This window comes from Aethalodelphis obliquidens, unplaced genomic scaffold (assembly GCF_003676395.1).
Source record: "Aethalodelphis obliquidens isolate GAN/ISIS:26980383/991018 unplaced genomic scaffold, ASM367639v1 scaffold21, whole genome shotgun sequence".
NCBI lineage: Eukaryota > Metazoa > Chordata > Mammalia > Artiodactyla > Delphinidae > Aethalodelphis > Aethalodelphis obliquidens.
Window position 1 is genome coordinate 2332379 of NW_020837965.1, and position 13135 is coordinate 2345513.

Consider the following 13135-nt stretch of genomic DNA (forward strand, 5'->3'; position numbering starts at 1 on the left):
CCACCTCCTCTGTTGAACTTCCTCAAACCTGCCTCACTGAAGGTATCCAAACACCTCACCCATTCCTCCATCCCACAAATATTTACGAAGCACCTGCTCTGTGTCAGGTACCATGCGGTCCCCATGGGTTTGGCAAGCAGTCCCTGCCCTCAGGAGGCTTACAGTATGGTGGGGAAGACGAACCATTCTCTTCCATAGCTCCCCCACCCCCAAAGCATCCCTGCTATTTTCTCTCACCCACCTCCCACCCCAGTGCCTACAGTCCCTGGGTCCTCCCCGCAGCCAGACAACACGATGACAAATGCTGGGCTGCTCATCAAAGACTCCATTGAGAGCTGGTCACCGTGTGCAGAAAGCAGCAGTGTTAGTCCTGAACCTGACCCAGGGAGCACTGCCTATGGGCAGCGTTGTTTTGACAGCCCTTGACAGCAGGTGTCTGTCAGCCCTCCATTCGTCCCTCCCCCACCCCACCCTCAACACATACACACACAGCCTCCAAGCGTCACTTCAGTTTGGAAAGCATGGAGGGAGCAAGGTGGAGAGAGGAGCCAGGCGTCACGCGGCCTGTTGACCAGCGATGGGGGGCAGGTGTGGCCAGAGGACACATGCAGCTGTGCTGAAACACCCCACGAGTGTGATGCAGCCCCTGCCCTCGAGGATGAAGGGAGCGGGGGTCACGGGTCCCTCAACTGCAACACTTCTCTCTGCCTGTGCCTTTGAAGAGGGCTGTTTTCTTCCGTGGACCCACCATCAGAGTATGCCTTCTCAGTTTCTCACCCGGTGGAAAGAATTGCTCCGGCTGTAGGGTCTCGGCGATGAGAGGAAGGGAATGTCCTGGGTAAGGGTGTGGGCTGCCAGAGACCGATTTTAAGGGAAGAGAAACAGAGTGAGTATAGGGTAGTGAGTTAAAGCTTTGGAGTCAGACGCACTTGGAACTCAAATCCGAAATGTGATCCAGCAATTCCATTCCTAGAGAAATGAAAACACCTGTCCACACAAAGACATGTATGCAAATGTCCATAGCAGCATTATTCGTAATAGCCAAAAAGTGGAAACAATCCAAATGTCCATCAACTGAAGAATGGATGAATAGAATCTGGCGCATCTATACAGTGGACTACAATTCAGCGGTACACAGGGGTAGCGTGCTGACACGTGCTACGACATGGATGAACCTGAGAGCACAGGAGTAGCGTGCTGACACGTGCTACGACATGGATGAACCTGAGAGCATCAGCTACACGACAGAAGCCAGATGCAAAAGCTCCTAAGCTGTATGATTTCATTTATAATAAAAGTCCAGAAAAGGCAAATGTCTGGATACAGAAAGAAGATGGGTGGTTGCCTGGGGCTGGAGACGGGGTGGGGCGTGAACAGGGAGTGACTGCAAATGGGGACAAAGGTGATCTTTTTAAGGAGGTGGAAATGTTCTAAAGCTAAGTAGTGAGGGTTGCACAGCTTCGTAAACTTACCAGAAGTCATTAGATGGTGCACTGAAAGTGGGTAAGTTCATGGCGTGTAAATTGTACCTCAGTGAAGCAGTTTCAGAAATCCTAATTATGTCACTCACTAGCTGACAGACCCTGAGAAGCTACTTGACTACTGAGTATCCCCATCTGTCAAATGGAGATAATGATACCGACCCAATAGGCTCGCTGTGCAAGCCAAGGGGCCTGATTTAAAACGAGCATTCAATAAACGATAGCAGCTTTTGCTACCACTCCATTTTTTAAAAATGATTTGGTTTATAAAGATGTATGGAGAGATACCAAGAATCATGGGTAGCAGTGAAATTATAGTGTTTGAGGGCTCTCCCTGTACTAGATAGATTTTTTTAAATGGTCTGCCTCCATATACATTCCTGAATGTTTCTCTGAATGCCAGGGAGACTGGTTTAAAAAAAAAACCAAAACTCACACCAGCCAAACGCATAATGGGGGTGCAGGTCTTATATCAATATTGACAGCAAGGGGAGTGAATTATACCGAAGTGAAAGCGAAGGAAATCCAGTTGGTGACTAGTGTGCCTTCCTATTCCAGCTCTTCATTCCTATTTATGAATCCAGGAATGCCTTTGGAGTTTACTGTGAGCAACAGGTGGGCTGAAAGATCTTTCTATGAGTCAAAACCCTTCTCATTGCAAGTGTGGAAACACGACACAGACTGGCCAGGAAAGAAAGGAAACACAGACCCCAGATCCAACGATAGAATGGGATTTGAGTTTGTCTGGATCTAGGATCTCAAGTGAAGTCAATTCTGGTCCCTCTAAAGCTGGGCTTTCCTCTGGGTTAGATTTATTCCCAGGAAACTTGTCCCTCTCATGGTGACAGCAGAGTTTGCAGCAACCCCAGGCTCACGTTCATTCAGCTTAACAACCCCAGGGAAACAACAATTCTTCCCCAATAGTTTCAGCAAAATCCCCAGGGTTTACTCTCCTTCATTGTACCTAGATCTCCTGTGCCTCCTGAACCAGTCATGGTGGCCTGGAGAATGCAGCATGCTGATTGGCCATACTGGGGTCACATGTCCTTAGGTAGGCGAGGTCAGCCCCACGAAACACAGGTTGATGGTAAGAGAAGGAGGGGAGGTCCCTCAAAGGGAAATTAAGCGATTCTTACCAGAGGAAGAGAAAATAACCAACAGTCAGATAAAACATAGATGTCCACTCTGACCATCCACCTTGGGGCTTCTACCTTCCTTGTGCAGGTCTTGGAGTAATTTTATTATTTTTTATTTATTTATTTATTTTTGGCTGCATTGGGTCTTTGTTGCTGCGTGCAGGCTTTCTCTAGTTGTGGCGAGTGGGAGCTACTCTTTGTTGTGGTGCGTGGGCTTCTCATTGTGGTGGCTTCTCTTGTTGCAGAGCACAGGCTCTAGGCATGCGGGCTTCAGTAGTTGTGGCTCGCGGGCTCTAGAGCGCAGGCTCAGTAGTTGTGGCACACGGACTTAGTTGCTCCGCGGCATGTGGGATCTTTCTGGACCAGGGCTTGAACCCATGTCCCCTGCATTGGCAGGTGGATTCTTAACCACTGCGCCACCAGGGAAGTCCCTTGGAGTACTTTTAGAACTGTTATTTGGGGAGCTCTTTGGCCCTGTTTGATGGATCCCCTTAGTCTGCTATTTTTCAGGGGCTCCAAAGCTGTCCTCCTCTTCAGGCCTGAGTACTGGTTAGCAACTTCATTTTCATAAGAGAATGTTAATCCCACCTCCCAAAGCACATGTTTCAGGATTTCACTGGAAACACAATATCTGCATTATAAATTCTTGATAAGGAATATAACTTTAAACATTTGACTCTTATAAAAAATTTGATTTCAGGGGCTTCCCTGGTGGCACAGTGTTTAAGAATCCACCTGCCAATGCAGGCAACACGGGTTCGAGCCCTGGTCTGGAAAGATCCCACATGCCGCGGAGCAACTAAGCCTGTGCGCCACAACTACTGAGCCTGCGCTCTAGAGCTGCAAGCCACACTACTGAGCCAGCATGTTGCAACTACTGAAGCCCGCGCACCTAGGGCCTGTGCTCCGCAACAAGAGAAGCCATCGCAATGAGAAGCCTGCACACCGCAACAAAGAGTAGCCCCTGCTCGCTGCAACTAGAGAAAAGACCATGCGCAGCAACAAAGACCCAACACAACCAAAAATAAAATAAATAAATTAAAAAATTTTTTTGATTTCAAAATGTAATTCACATGGAGACTGTTTAGAGCGCTTACAGTGTAGTCGTTTCTCCAGATACTCCAGACTGCAACCCTGGGTCAAGCCAGAGCTACCCAAGAACCGTATGGCTACTTCAACTGCATGGCTTTGGCTCCCCTGTGCAACCACCTCTTGGGAGTATGCCACTGGTTTTTACTGAAAAAAGTTTTTTACTATAAGAGTAGCTAATGCTCTTACTATAGTTTTTTACTATAAAAAGCCATTGTATTAGTCAGGATATTCCAGGCCATGATGCAACAACAAATAAACCCTGAATCCTCAGGGGTTTAACACAACAAAAGTTGACTTTTTGTTCACCTTGCAGTCTGATGTGGGTCAGGTGGTCCTCTCCCAAAGAGACTCAGGAATCTAAGCTGCTTCCACCTGACTCCTCAGCTGTCTCTGATTTCTTTTCTCTCGTTCTTGAGGATGAAGCAGCTGAGCGGAAGGGAACCAGTGAGCAGAATTCATTGATACTTACATTCTCTTCCCTGAAAATTCAGCTACATGATTCCAAACTAAAAGGGGTTCTGGAAACTGTCATCTCCCTGAGTGCCCCTGAAGAGAAAACAGGCTGGTGAACCCACGGCCTTGTCTCTGCCACATTGGTTGTAGGAAAAACACAAGCTTATTTGTTATAAGAAGGCTGTTGAGATTAAGTAGAGCAGATGGAAACACATGCATTTATTACCATTCCTTCCCCAAACCCAGCTAAAAGTATAGTAAATGGATTTTCGAAAGGCATGAACCCATGAGGATAAAGAGAACGAGAAGGAGATGACAGCAATTAAATTTTGGAGGTTGGAAAACGAATAAACAAGTGGGTACCGGCCCCTTCCAGGAAAGCTGAAGCCTTAGTCAGGACGGGGTGGAGGTAGGGTGAGGTGAGAGAGGAGCCCGGAGGCAGGCTAAGCCCAATCCCAGAAAGGCTTAGGTGTCAGAGGCGCCAAGTACTATTTGGAAAGTGGGGGGACAGATGGTACCAAAAACAGAGGGACTGGTTTAAATTTGTAAAAGTAGCCTTTAGACCACCCCCTACCCTCCTCCACACATGGACAACTGATTTTTCTATCCCACTCCAGCAAAAGAAGAGAGGTTTATTTTCTAGAGAAACTGAGCCAGAAAGACCCTGGACTTGCGCTTCTGGACACCCCTGAGGGCAGGGATCCCCAGTAGACAGCAGGAGCATTAAGTGTAAGTCTGCACACTGAGGGTTAACTCCCTCTAGCCCTTCCCCATCCGGCTCCCAGATCTCAAGCAGTCAGATTTATTATATAACCCAAACTGGAGAGTGGCAGAGTCCTCTCTGAGGAAACCCATACCAAGAGAAAAGACCTACAGGAGCTTGCTATTCCTTTGTGGCAAGGTGCCCTCCCCCAGACCTTAGTTGTGCTTTTGTCGAACAGCCCAGGAACACCATCTTACGAACATTGTGAATGCTGTAATGAAGGAACCTTCCTCCTTTGCTTTGCCTCTAGGAAACTTAACTCCACATCTTCTGTCCAGCTCAAGAAGTTGTGTGGAACGTTCTGGTGTATATTTCTGGGCACTAAATTTATTCCTGACTTTACGATGCCACCTTATTTTAATTTCATTCTGATTTCCATCCATTGATCCACTCACTCACTCGTTCAACAAACATAGGTGGACTGAATGCACTTTTTGTGCCAGACAGTAGGCTCAGCGTTGGGGCCAATGGACTTGCTCCCTTGGACTTTACACGCTGGCGTCGTGTGCATTTTGGTAGGTATTCTCAAATTTATTTTGGAAGTGTATACAAGTGTACGATTGATATAAATGGATACATATGCCAAGAATAGAGCTGATTGTCCCCCTGTGATGCTGGAGAATTTGCTTCATTGCAGGGGCTAAATTCCAGTGATGTCTCAGTACATCTGCCACTATGGATGGTTAGGTATGGTGTAGGGGTGAGGGTTCTGGGAAATGTGTAACTTCTCCTGGAGGGACCCCATACCTTGAGGAATTTAAATAGGAGAGAGACAAAGGGATGAGCTTGTATTCTTACCTCTCAGGTATCTCTCTAAAGAGTCTTTACTCTGAATTTATGCTCCCAGGTGCCTGAGTAACCCTGCAAGACAACAGTGTTACGGAAAATCGCCAGCCAGTTTCGGGAACGCCAGCTTGGGTCTGATTACTGCTTCTCTCAAAGGCTGATCTTTGCTATGAATGGGGGTCTCACTGCCCAGATCCACCCCCTGCCCCACCACCCCTTGTTGGCTGAGTGAGGCTGGGGTGTGCGGAACACAGGTGACCTGCCTCTGGGATGTACGTGCTCTGTCCAGGTGGGTCTGAGGATCTGGCTCACCTCCAGGCAATGTTAGCAGGGCGGCCCCCCATGCGTATACACACCACGCATAGGCTCACATGTGTGCACACCCTACAGGGAGGTTAATAGAGATCTACAGCCCTCGTTACCATTTGCTTTCATAAATAAATATATTAAATAGGTAAGCCAAATTTATTTCTGGCAACAGCTTGCTGGCTACACCTCCCCCTGTTAGTCCCAGTTCCCGCAGTAACCCCAGCCTCTTCCACCCTATCCCCAGGCATGATTTTCTCTCTTAAAATTTTATTTTTAATTTGTCGTGATGAATGAGTGACACCTCTGACAGCCGATTCGCAGAGATTAATAGAAACGACACAATATTTACGTCGGCGCTACGAACAATTATCCTGCCATCTATCTCTGAGATTATCTTCCTGATTGAAAACTACTCATCCATGTAATCGGAATTATTTGGAATTAGAAGGGAATTTATAGCCCCCCTGGAGCACACTCTCTCCCCTTGAATCAACACCTCGGGCTTCATCATTCTCTTGTCCTTCCTCTGGGGCTTTGGCCTTCTCTTCTGTCTTGGTGATGAGCAGGGAAAACTCCCCTCTCTTCCAGGAGGGCCGCTTGTCAGGGCAGTGGGCATCTCTCTGGCCTGGCATGGTGACTGTGTGATGAGGGGTCTGGATGCAGTGGTTGGTGGGAGAGAGCGACCAAGTGATGTTGGAAGAATCAGGGGTCAGCAAGGGTGGCTTGTGAGCTCAAGATAGATGAACACAATCTGAAGAAAGAGGCTAATATGAGAGTGAAGAAGAAAGGTGACTTTGGGAAGCACGTGGAATCAGGTTGGACCAGCTGAGAAATCTAAAGGAGCAGGATAGGGTCTAAGAATAATGCTGAGATGGGTGGTGTGCAGGGCCAAGCAGGCTGAGTCAGGTGGTCTGGAGCAGGACCCTATTAAGAGCCACATTTGGGTTGCAGGGGTGGGGGAGGGGAGGCTGCATAACAGCTTGTGCAGATCAGGGGAGGCCATGGAGTGGGATTCAAAGGATGAAAGAATGGTGATGCTATGAGTATGTTCTTTGTTCTCTGCCTGGTCCCTGTCTGCTAGCCCAGTGGATACTGAATCAGACAGACCTTGATTCTGACTCCTCACTCTGCCACTTTGGAGCTGTGTGACCCCAGGCAAGTTTCTTAACCTCTCTGAGCTTCAATTTTCAATCTCTAAATCCCCAATTTACAATCCTCCCTGTAGGAGTGTACACAATCTGTACATTGAGGGTAGTAACAGTACCTACTTCACAGGGGTATTATGAAGATTAAGTGAGATAATGCATGCAGGGTGCTTTGCACAGTTCCTTGTACGTAGGAAAAGCCCAATATATGTAGGTGCCACAGAGGAGATAAACCTTTGTCTCCCTTTAGGAGACAAAGACCTGGGCTCCAGGATTGGCCCTGTTTGCCAAGTTCCTTTCCCCTCCCTTGGCATCCTCATCCTGCTAACATGTTGGCCTGCAGCCTCCCCCTCCCCTCCCCCTCTGTAGTACTGGACTGGCAACTGCAGCTGCAGAAAGCAGGCAGGTGCTTGGTTTGATGGGTGCATGCTAGGATTTCAGAACCACTTTCTGGTACTTCTCCTGTCCTCTAATCCTTCTAACTGCTAATGCGTATTGGACACATATTAGCATATTTTAAGTACTTTACCCGCATTTAATCAATATAATATCACCATAAACTATGTGCTATTAGTTAGTAACATAACATTCTCATTTTACAGATAAGGAAACTGAGGACCTGGGAGGTTAGATAATTTGCCAAAGTCACATGGCTAATGTGATGGGCAGCCTCTAAGATGCCCTCACTGGTCTCTACCTCTGGCATTCACACCCATGTGTCATCCTCTGCCCTTGGGGCAGGCTGGACCTAGTGGCTTGCTTCCAGTGAACAGAGTATGACAAAAGTGATGGGATGACGCTTTAGAGATTAGGTTCCAGAAGACTGTGACAACTGTCTTGCCCAGTCTCTCTCTTCCTAGCTTTTCTCAGGTCACTTGCTCTGGGGAAGCAAGCTGCCAGGTAGTGAGCTCCTGTATGGAGAAGCTTCAGGGAGCGCAGGGCAGCCTCTGATCAACAGCCCATGAGGAACCAAAACCTGCCAACAACGCTGGGAGTGAGTTTGAAGGTGACTCATTCCCCAGTGGGACCTTAAGGTGACTGCAGCACCCGGTTGGACACACCTTGATTGTGCCTTGTGAGAGACGCTGAGTCAGAGGACCCAGACCCAGACCCACAAAACCAATCAGCTGCTGAGTCAGGAGAATTTGTTACACAGCAGTAGATAACCCATACAACTTGTAATAGCCACGCCAGGATTCGGACCTGGGCTGCTGGACTCTAGAGCCTGTGCCCTTGACCACTTCGCTCCCTGGCACCTGAGGAGCCCTTTAGGGCTGAGCCACTCAGTTCTTCAGTCCTGTCTGAGACGGGCAAGCGAGCTCAGATGGCTTCTCATGTTGTCACAGATTCAGACTGAGCTTAAAATAATGTCCTGGTCAGCAGTGACTCGCAAACACCACCTGGACACTGTTTCTTCTCCCTTAGGACTAATTTAGCCCTGTCCAAGGGAAAGAGGAGAAATACATATCCTTTAGGTCTAGAGGAGCTTTATTCTTCAGGTGGCTGGTAGGCGAGGAAAGAGCTGGCCTTTGTAAAAAAAAAAAGAGGGTGTCGGGGGCCCTGCACAGCTGAGAAGAATCTCTGATTGGATCCCCAAGAATGCTTCCAAGCCAAGGAGGCCTCCTGTGGTAAATAACAAGGGTTCAAAGGCTAGCAGGACTTGTCTTCAACAGGAAAACAATCCGGCTTTTACCTCACTCGCATTGGAGCCCAAGCTCATCCGACAGAAATGAGCTCATCACCACCGTGTTGTGAAAGACCCTTCTTCCCTTCATGGACTCCCATCCACACCCAAGTCCCCCTCCCACTGCCTGTGTCCAGCGTGTGTCCCCCTCCCACTGCCTGTATCCAGCGTGTGTCCTAGAGACGTAACAGGACTGAGCAGAAGAGACTAGGGAGGAAACATATGTGAAATGATGTGTACAGTTACCCTTTCTTAGGAACCACTTCAGATGCAAATAGACGATTCTGCAGAGGACCAGGGCAGGGCCCAGAGACAGAAGTTGAGCCTTATTTAAAAATGACAGTAGATGTCTGTATTTGTTTGGCAGTGTGGATCGCGGGGGCAGGGGGCACTGCAGTGAGGTGCGTGCTATTCTGGTGGGGCCTGGGAGCAGAACAGACGGGGCCGTTGGAGTCCCATCCACCCCGAGCTGAGGGGCGTGATCCCTCCTATCCTTGGGCAGCACCCGGTGCTGCAGGAAAGTCAACCCGAAGCAAGTCCTCCGAGAGCAAGCAGCCTCTTCATGAGAGGGGCCACGGGGGGCAGGCAGGAGAGTCATCAGGGTAACCAGCCTTAACAAAGGTAGAAGATGAAATGCGAGAGGGCTGGGCTGGAGCAGGGGGAGTCGCAGGGAAGGAAATGGTTGCTGGAGAAACAGATGCAATTGAACAAGACTCGTGGAGATGGATTTCCCTGCCTTGGTCCAAACTCAAATCCCTGTGCTCAGATTAATTAGCAAGGAAATATTTTCCTGTCTGCAGAAACAGGCTGCTGGATTGCCAGTGGGACATGAGGGTGGGCAGTCTATCAACTAACTACTAATTAGGTTACTTCCCACTGCTGTTGACATGTTCCTGGGCCAAAATAAAGGAGGGAGGAGGAGGGTATAGGAACAGAGACAGAGAGAGAGGTGCAGGCCAGGATCTTCTCTGCTCATTGTGCAAAACTGTTGGCTGGAATTAGGAAGGAGACCTGGGTCCAAAGCCCAAAGGGGAGATGACAGAAGACAGCCACGTTCTGAGTAGCGGACAGCCCTTGGCGGAGAGCTACACTTGTGCTTGTATTGCCTGGCTTTCTGCAAAAGCTCCGAAAACATGCACAGTAGGGAAGCCCTGGGTGGGAATTTGAATGATGATAATAATGACAATGGGTGCTTTTTGAAGTATCGGTAGTACTTCATTCGTTCATTTATTCAACAAGTATGGGATAGGGGCATGGCGGGGCACAGAGAATGGGAGATTAACATTAATTTGCCTCATTGTTTCTCATAACTAGGGAGAAGCTATTTTAGCCCCTTTTTATACATAAGGAAATTGGGGCTCAGAGAGGTTAAATAACTTGCCCATAGTCACACAGCAAGTAAGAAGTAGTGAAACTGAATTTTGCACCCAAGGTGGTCCTGATTCCAGCCCTGCCTACCCTTAATCACTGCTCAGTGGATAATGCACAGTCAACAAATATATTGTCTTCTTTTGTCTGCCTGAGCTCCCCAATTCTGCCCTAAAGTTCTCAAGGCATATTCTTCAGTATGTCACATGCAGGAACTTTAAATATCCTGCAGGAGGGGCACCACCATGTTTCCCAAGGTCTGAGGCCATCATTTAGTTCCCGATTTTAGAGAACCAAATAGGAAGGTTGGCCAACCCATTCCACTGGCAGCACCATCAAGTCATCTACATTGTGCACGTGTGGAGTTTGCCTATTTGCTTACAATCTCTCACTGCAGATGGGGCAGTAAGCTGTGGTGCAAAGTAGCTCATGGCCATGCCCTCTCCTGGGCCGGTCCATCCTCCACCCTCCACCCTTTCCTTGTGAGCAGAGTTGGACCACAGGATATCCCTCTGCTCTCTGGGTGAACCTCCTGCCTGGTGAGTCCTGTTCTGCCCTGTTGTTTCTTTGTTTCTTTCCTGGAATCTCCTCCTGCTATTAAAGTAGCTCTTTGTAGCCTGTGCACTAGATAGCAAGTTTCTTGAGGCCAAAGACTGTGTCATGTTCACCTTTGCGTTCCCTGAACTTAATATTGTACCAGGGACCTTGTAATGAGTGTTCCATGAATGTTTGCTGAATGAGGGAGTAAATGCCTGAAGGACTCTGTTTGGCTCACATCTGGCCTGCCTCTAAATGTTTCCCTAATTTTTACTATTGCACCAGACACCAGAACTGGGGTGTCTAAGTATTCTCTGCTAACTAAGTATGGCACAAAGATGACAGTGCCCCCAAGATGCCATTTTACCCTGTGTGCATGCAAGTTCCCTCTTAACATTGAAAGAGTGGGGACTTTGTACAGAGGAGTTGCTACTGCTATGGACGGTGACTGGAGTTCAGGTACTGCTGTTCTCCCTCTTAGGCCTTTGAAAGGCAGATCCAGCCCTGAGGGCCTGGGCATGGGGAGGCTGACGGATGGGGTAGGGAGATACATCAGAGTGGCCGGGAATGAAATAGTGTCCAGGAAACCTGCTTCCTCGGAGCGAGCCCTGTGCGAGCAGAAGGAATCTATCCACAGAGAGGTGAGGTAGCAGAGCAAGTGGGTTACCTAAAAATAGCAACGCTGGTTTCCCACACTTAGAGATGGGTCCTCGTGATTCGTCTTGGCTGGTTTGTGCAAGTTTGCTTATTTATTGAGAGTTAGAGAAAAGGACCAAATCATTCACCTGCAGGTGGAAATCTGCAAGCCCTTCTGCAGTGAGCAACTAGACAGGGCAGCTACGCAAGAGGCTCCTGAAACCCAGAGGCCTGGGGCTTGCTGTGGGGAGGCAGCCAGGCCTAGGAGCCCCCCTTCAGCTGCTTCCTGCCTTTATGGCACAGTTGATGGTGGGCAGAACCTCACTCCAGTCACGGGAGACTTCTGTAGAAGAGGCATGTATATACACACAAGCGCCCATAGATCCGTCCGAATGTGTATCTCTTTGAGGGAGTTAATGAGCTACTGGGCATAAATCACCTAGCCCAGCACCAGGCACCCACAGTAGGTGCTTAATAAATGTTAACTAAGGAGTCAGTTAGGTGGGAGTGAAATCAGGACAGGAGGAGGTGGGGATCGAGAGAGATAATATAAAACAGCCATAGTGTTTTTGAAGGCAAGGGATGGATTTTTGGAGTCAGGAAGCCATAGGTTCAGATCCTAACTCTGCTGTTTGCTAACACTGTAACCTCAGGCAAATTACGTCACCTCTCAGAATCATTCCTCATCTATAAATTTTTAAAAACGGGGATAATAATACCTATCTCATAAGATTGTTGGGATTATTAAGTGAAATTATGTAGAGAGAGTACCTGTACAAGGCTGAGTTCAGTAAATTAGAGCTATTTTTCTTTTTATTATCATTTGTTACGAATAGCATCAACAATGAGGACCCTCAGATTATTAACAGTTAGAATATTACTTTAAAAAAGAACTATTAAAGATGCCAATATTCCCCAAATCGATCTATAGATTTAATGAAATCCCAATCAAAATACCAGTAGGCTTTTTTTTTTTAACAACTGATTATCAATTTATGAAAAACGTTGATTTAAGCATCTGCAATGGTGACTTCAGCCTCAGCTCCTGGCTCAGTACTGACGGAAGGGATATGCTTGACAATCTCAGAAGCACTGTGCAGGTCGATGAGTCGCTTGTGGATCCTCATCTGGAAACGATCCCAAGTCTTAGAACCTTCACCACAAGGAGTTTTCCTTGTAGTCTGAGAATGTTCTCGGAGTCTTGGTAGGCATCGGAACCGTCCTTTCATGTTGAGATTCTTTTCCTTCGCACTTCTGATCAGGTCAGCACATACCTTCTCCAAAGACTGCACGCTGCGGCTGGTGAGGGTGATTCTAATGCCGTGAATCGCCACCTCGGCCTCCACGGGAGTCTTTCCGGTATCTTTAAAAGCCATGGCTGCGGCGCGGCTTCCTGACCGACTTGTTCCTCGGCCAGAGCGAACAGCGGTGAGTCAGGAGCAGGAGCCGGTGGCCCGAGGCTCCGCTGCAGGGACCGCGTCTTCCTCCAAGAGCCAGCAGGCTTTTTAAAAATAGAAATTGACACACATATTCTAAAATTTATATGGAAATGCAAAGGCCTCATAATAAACCAAAATATGTTTTAAAAGAAAAAAGTTGGAAGAACTGTACTACCAGATTTTAAGACTTAAAAGCTACAGCAGTAAATATTGGCATAAGGATAGGCGTATTGATGAATGAAACTGAATGGAGAGTTCAAATGTAGACCCATTTAGTTGCTTTTCTACATAGGTGCCAAGGTTTTC

The 13135-nt window shown here is 47.9% G+C and overlaps 1 pseudogene; it reads right to left on the reverse strand.

Annotated features, from left to right (window-relative positions):
- Positions 1 to 12400: 12400 nt before the first annotated feature.
- On the reverse strand, positions 12401 to 12854 carry LOC113627755 (40S ribosomal protein S20 pseudogene; annotated as a pseudogene).
- Positions 12855 to 13135: the final 281 nt, after the last annotated feature.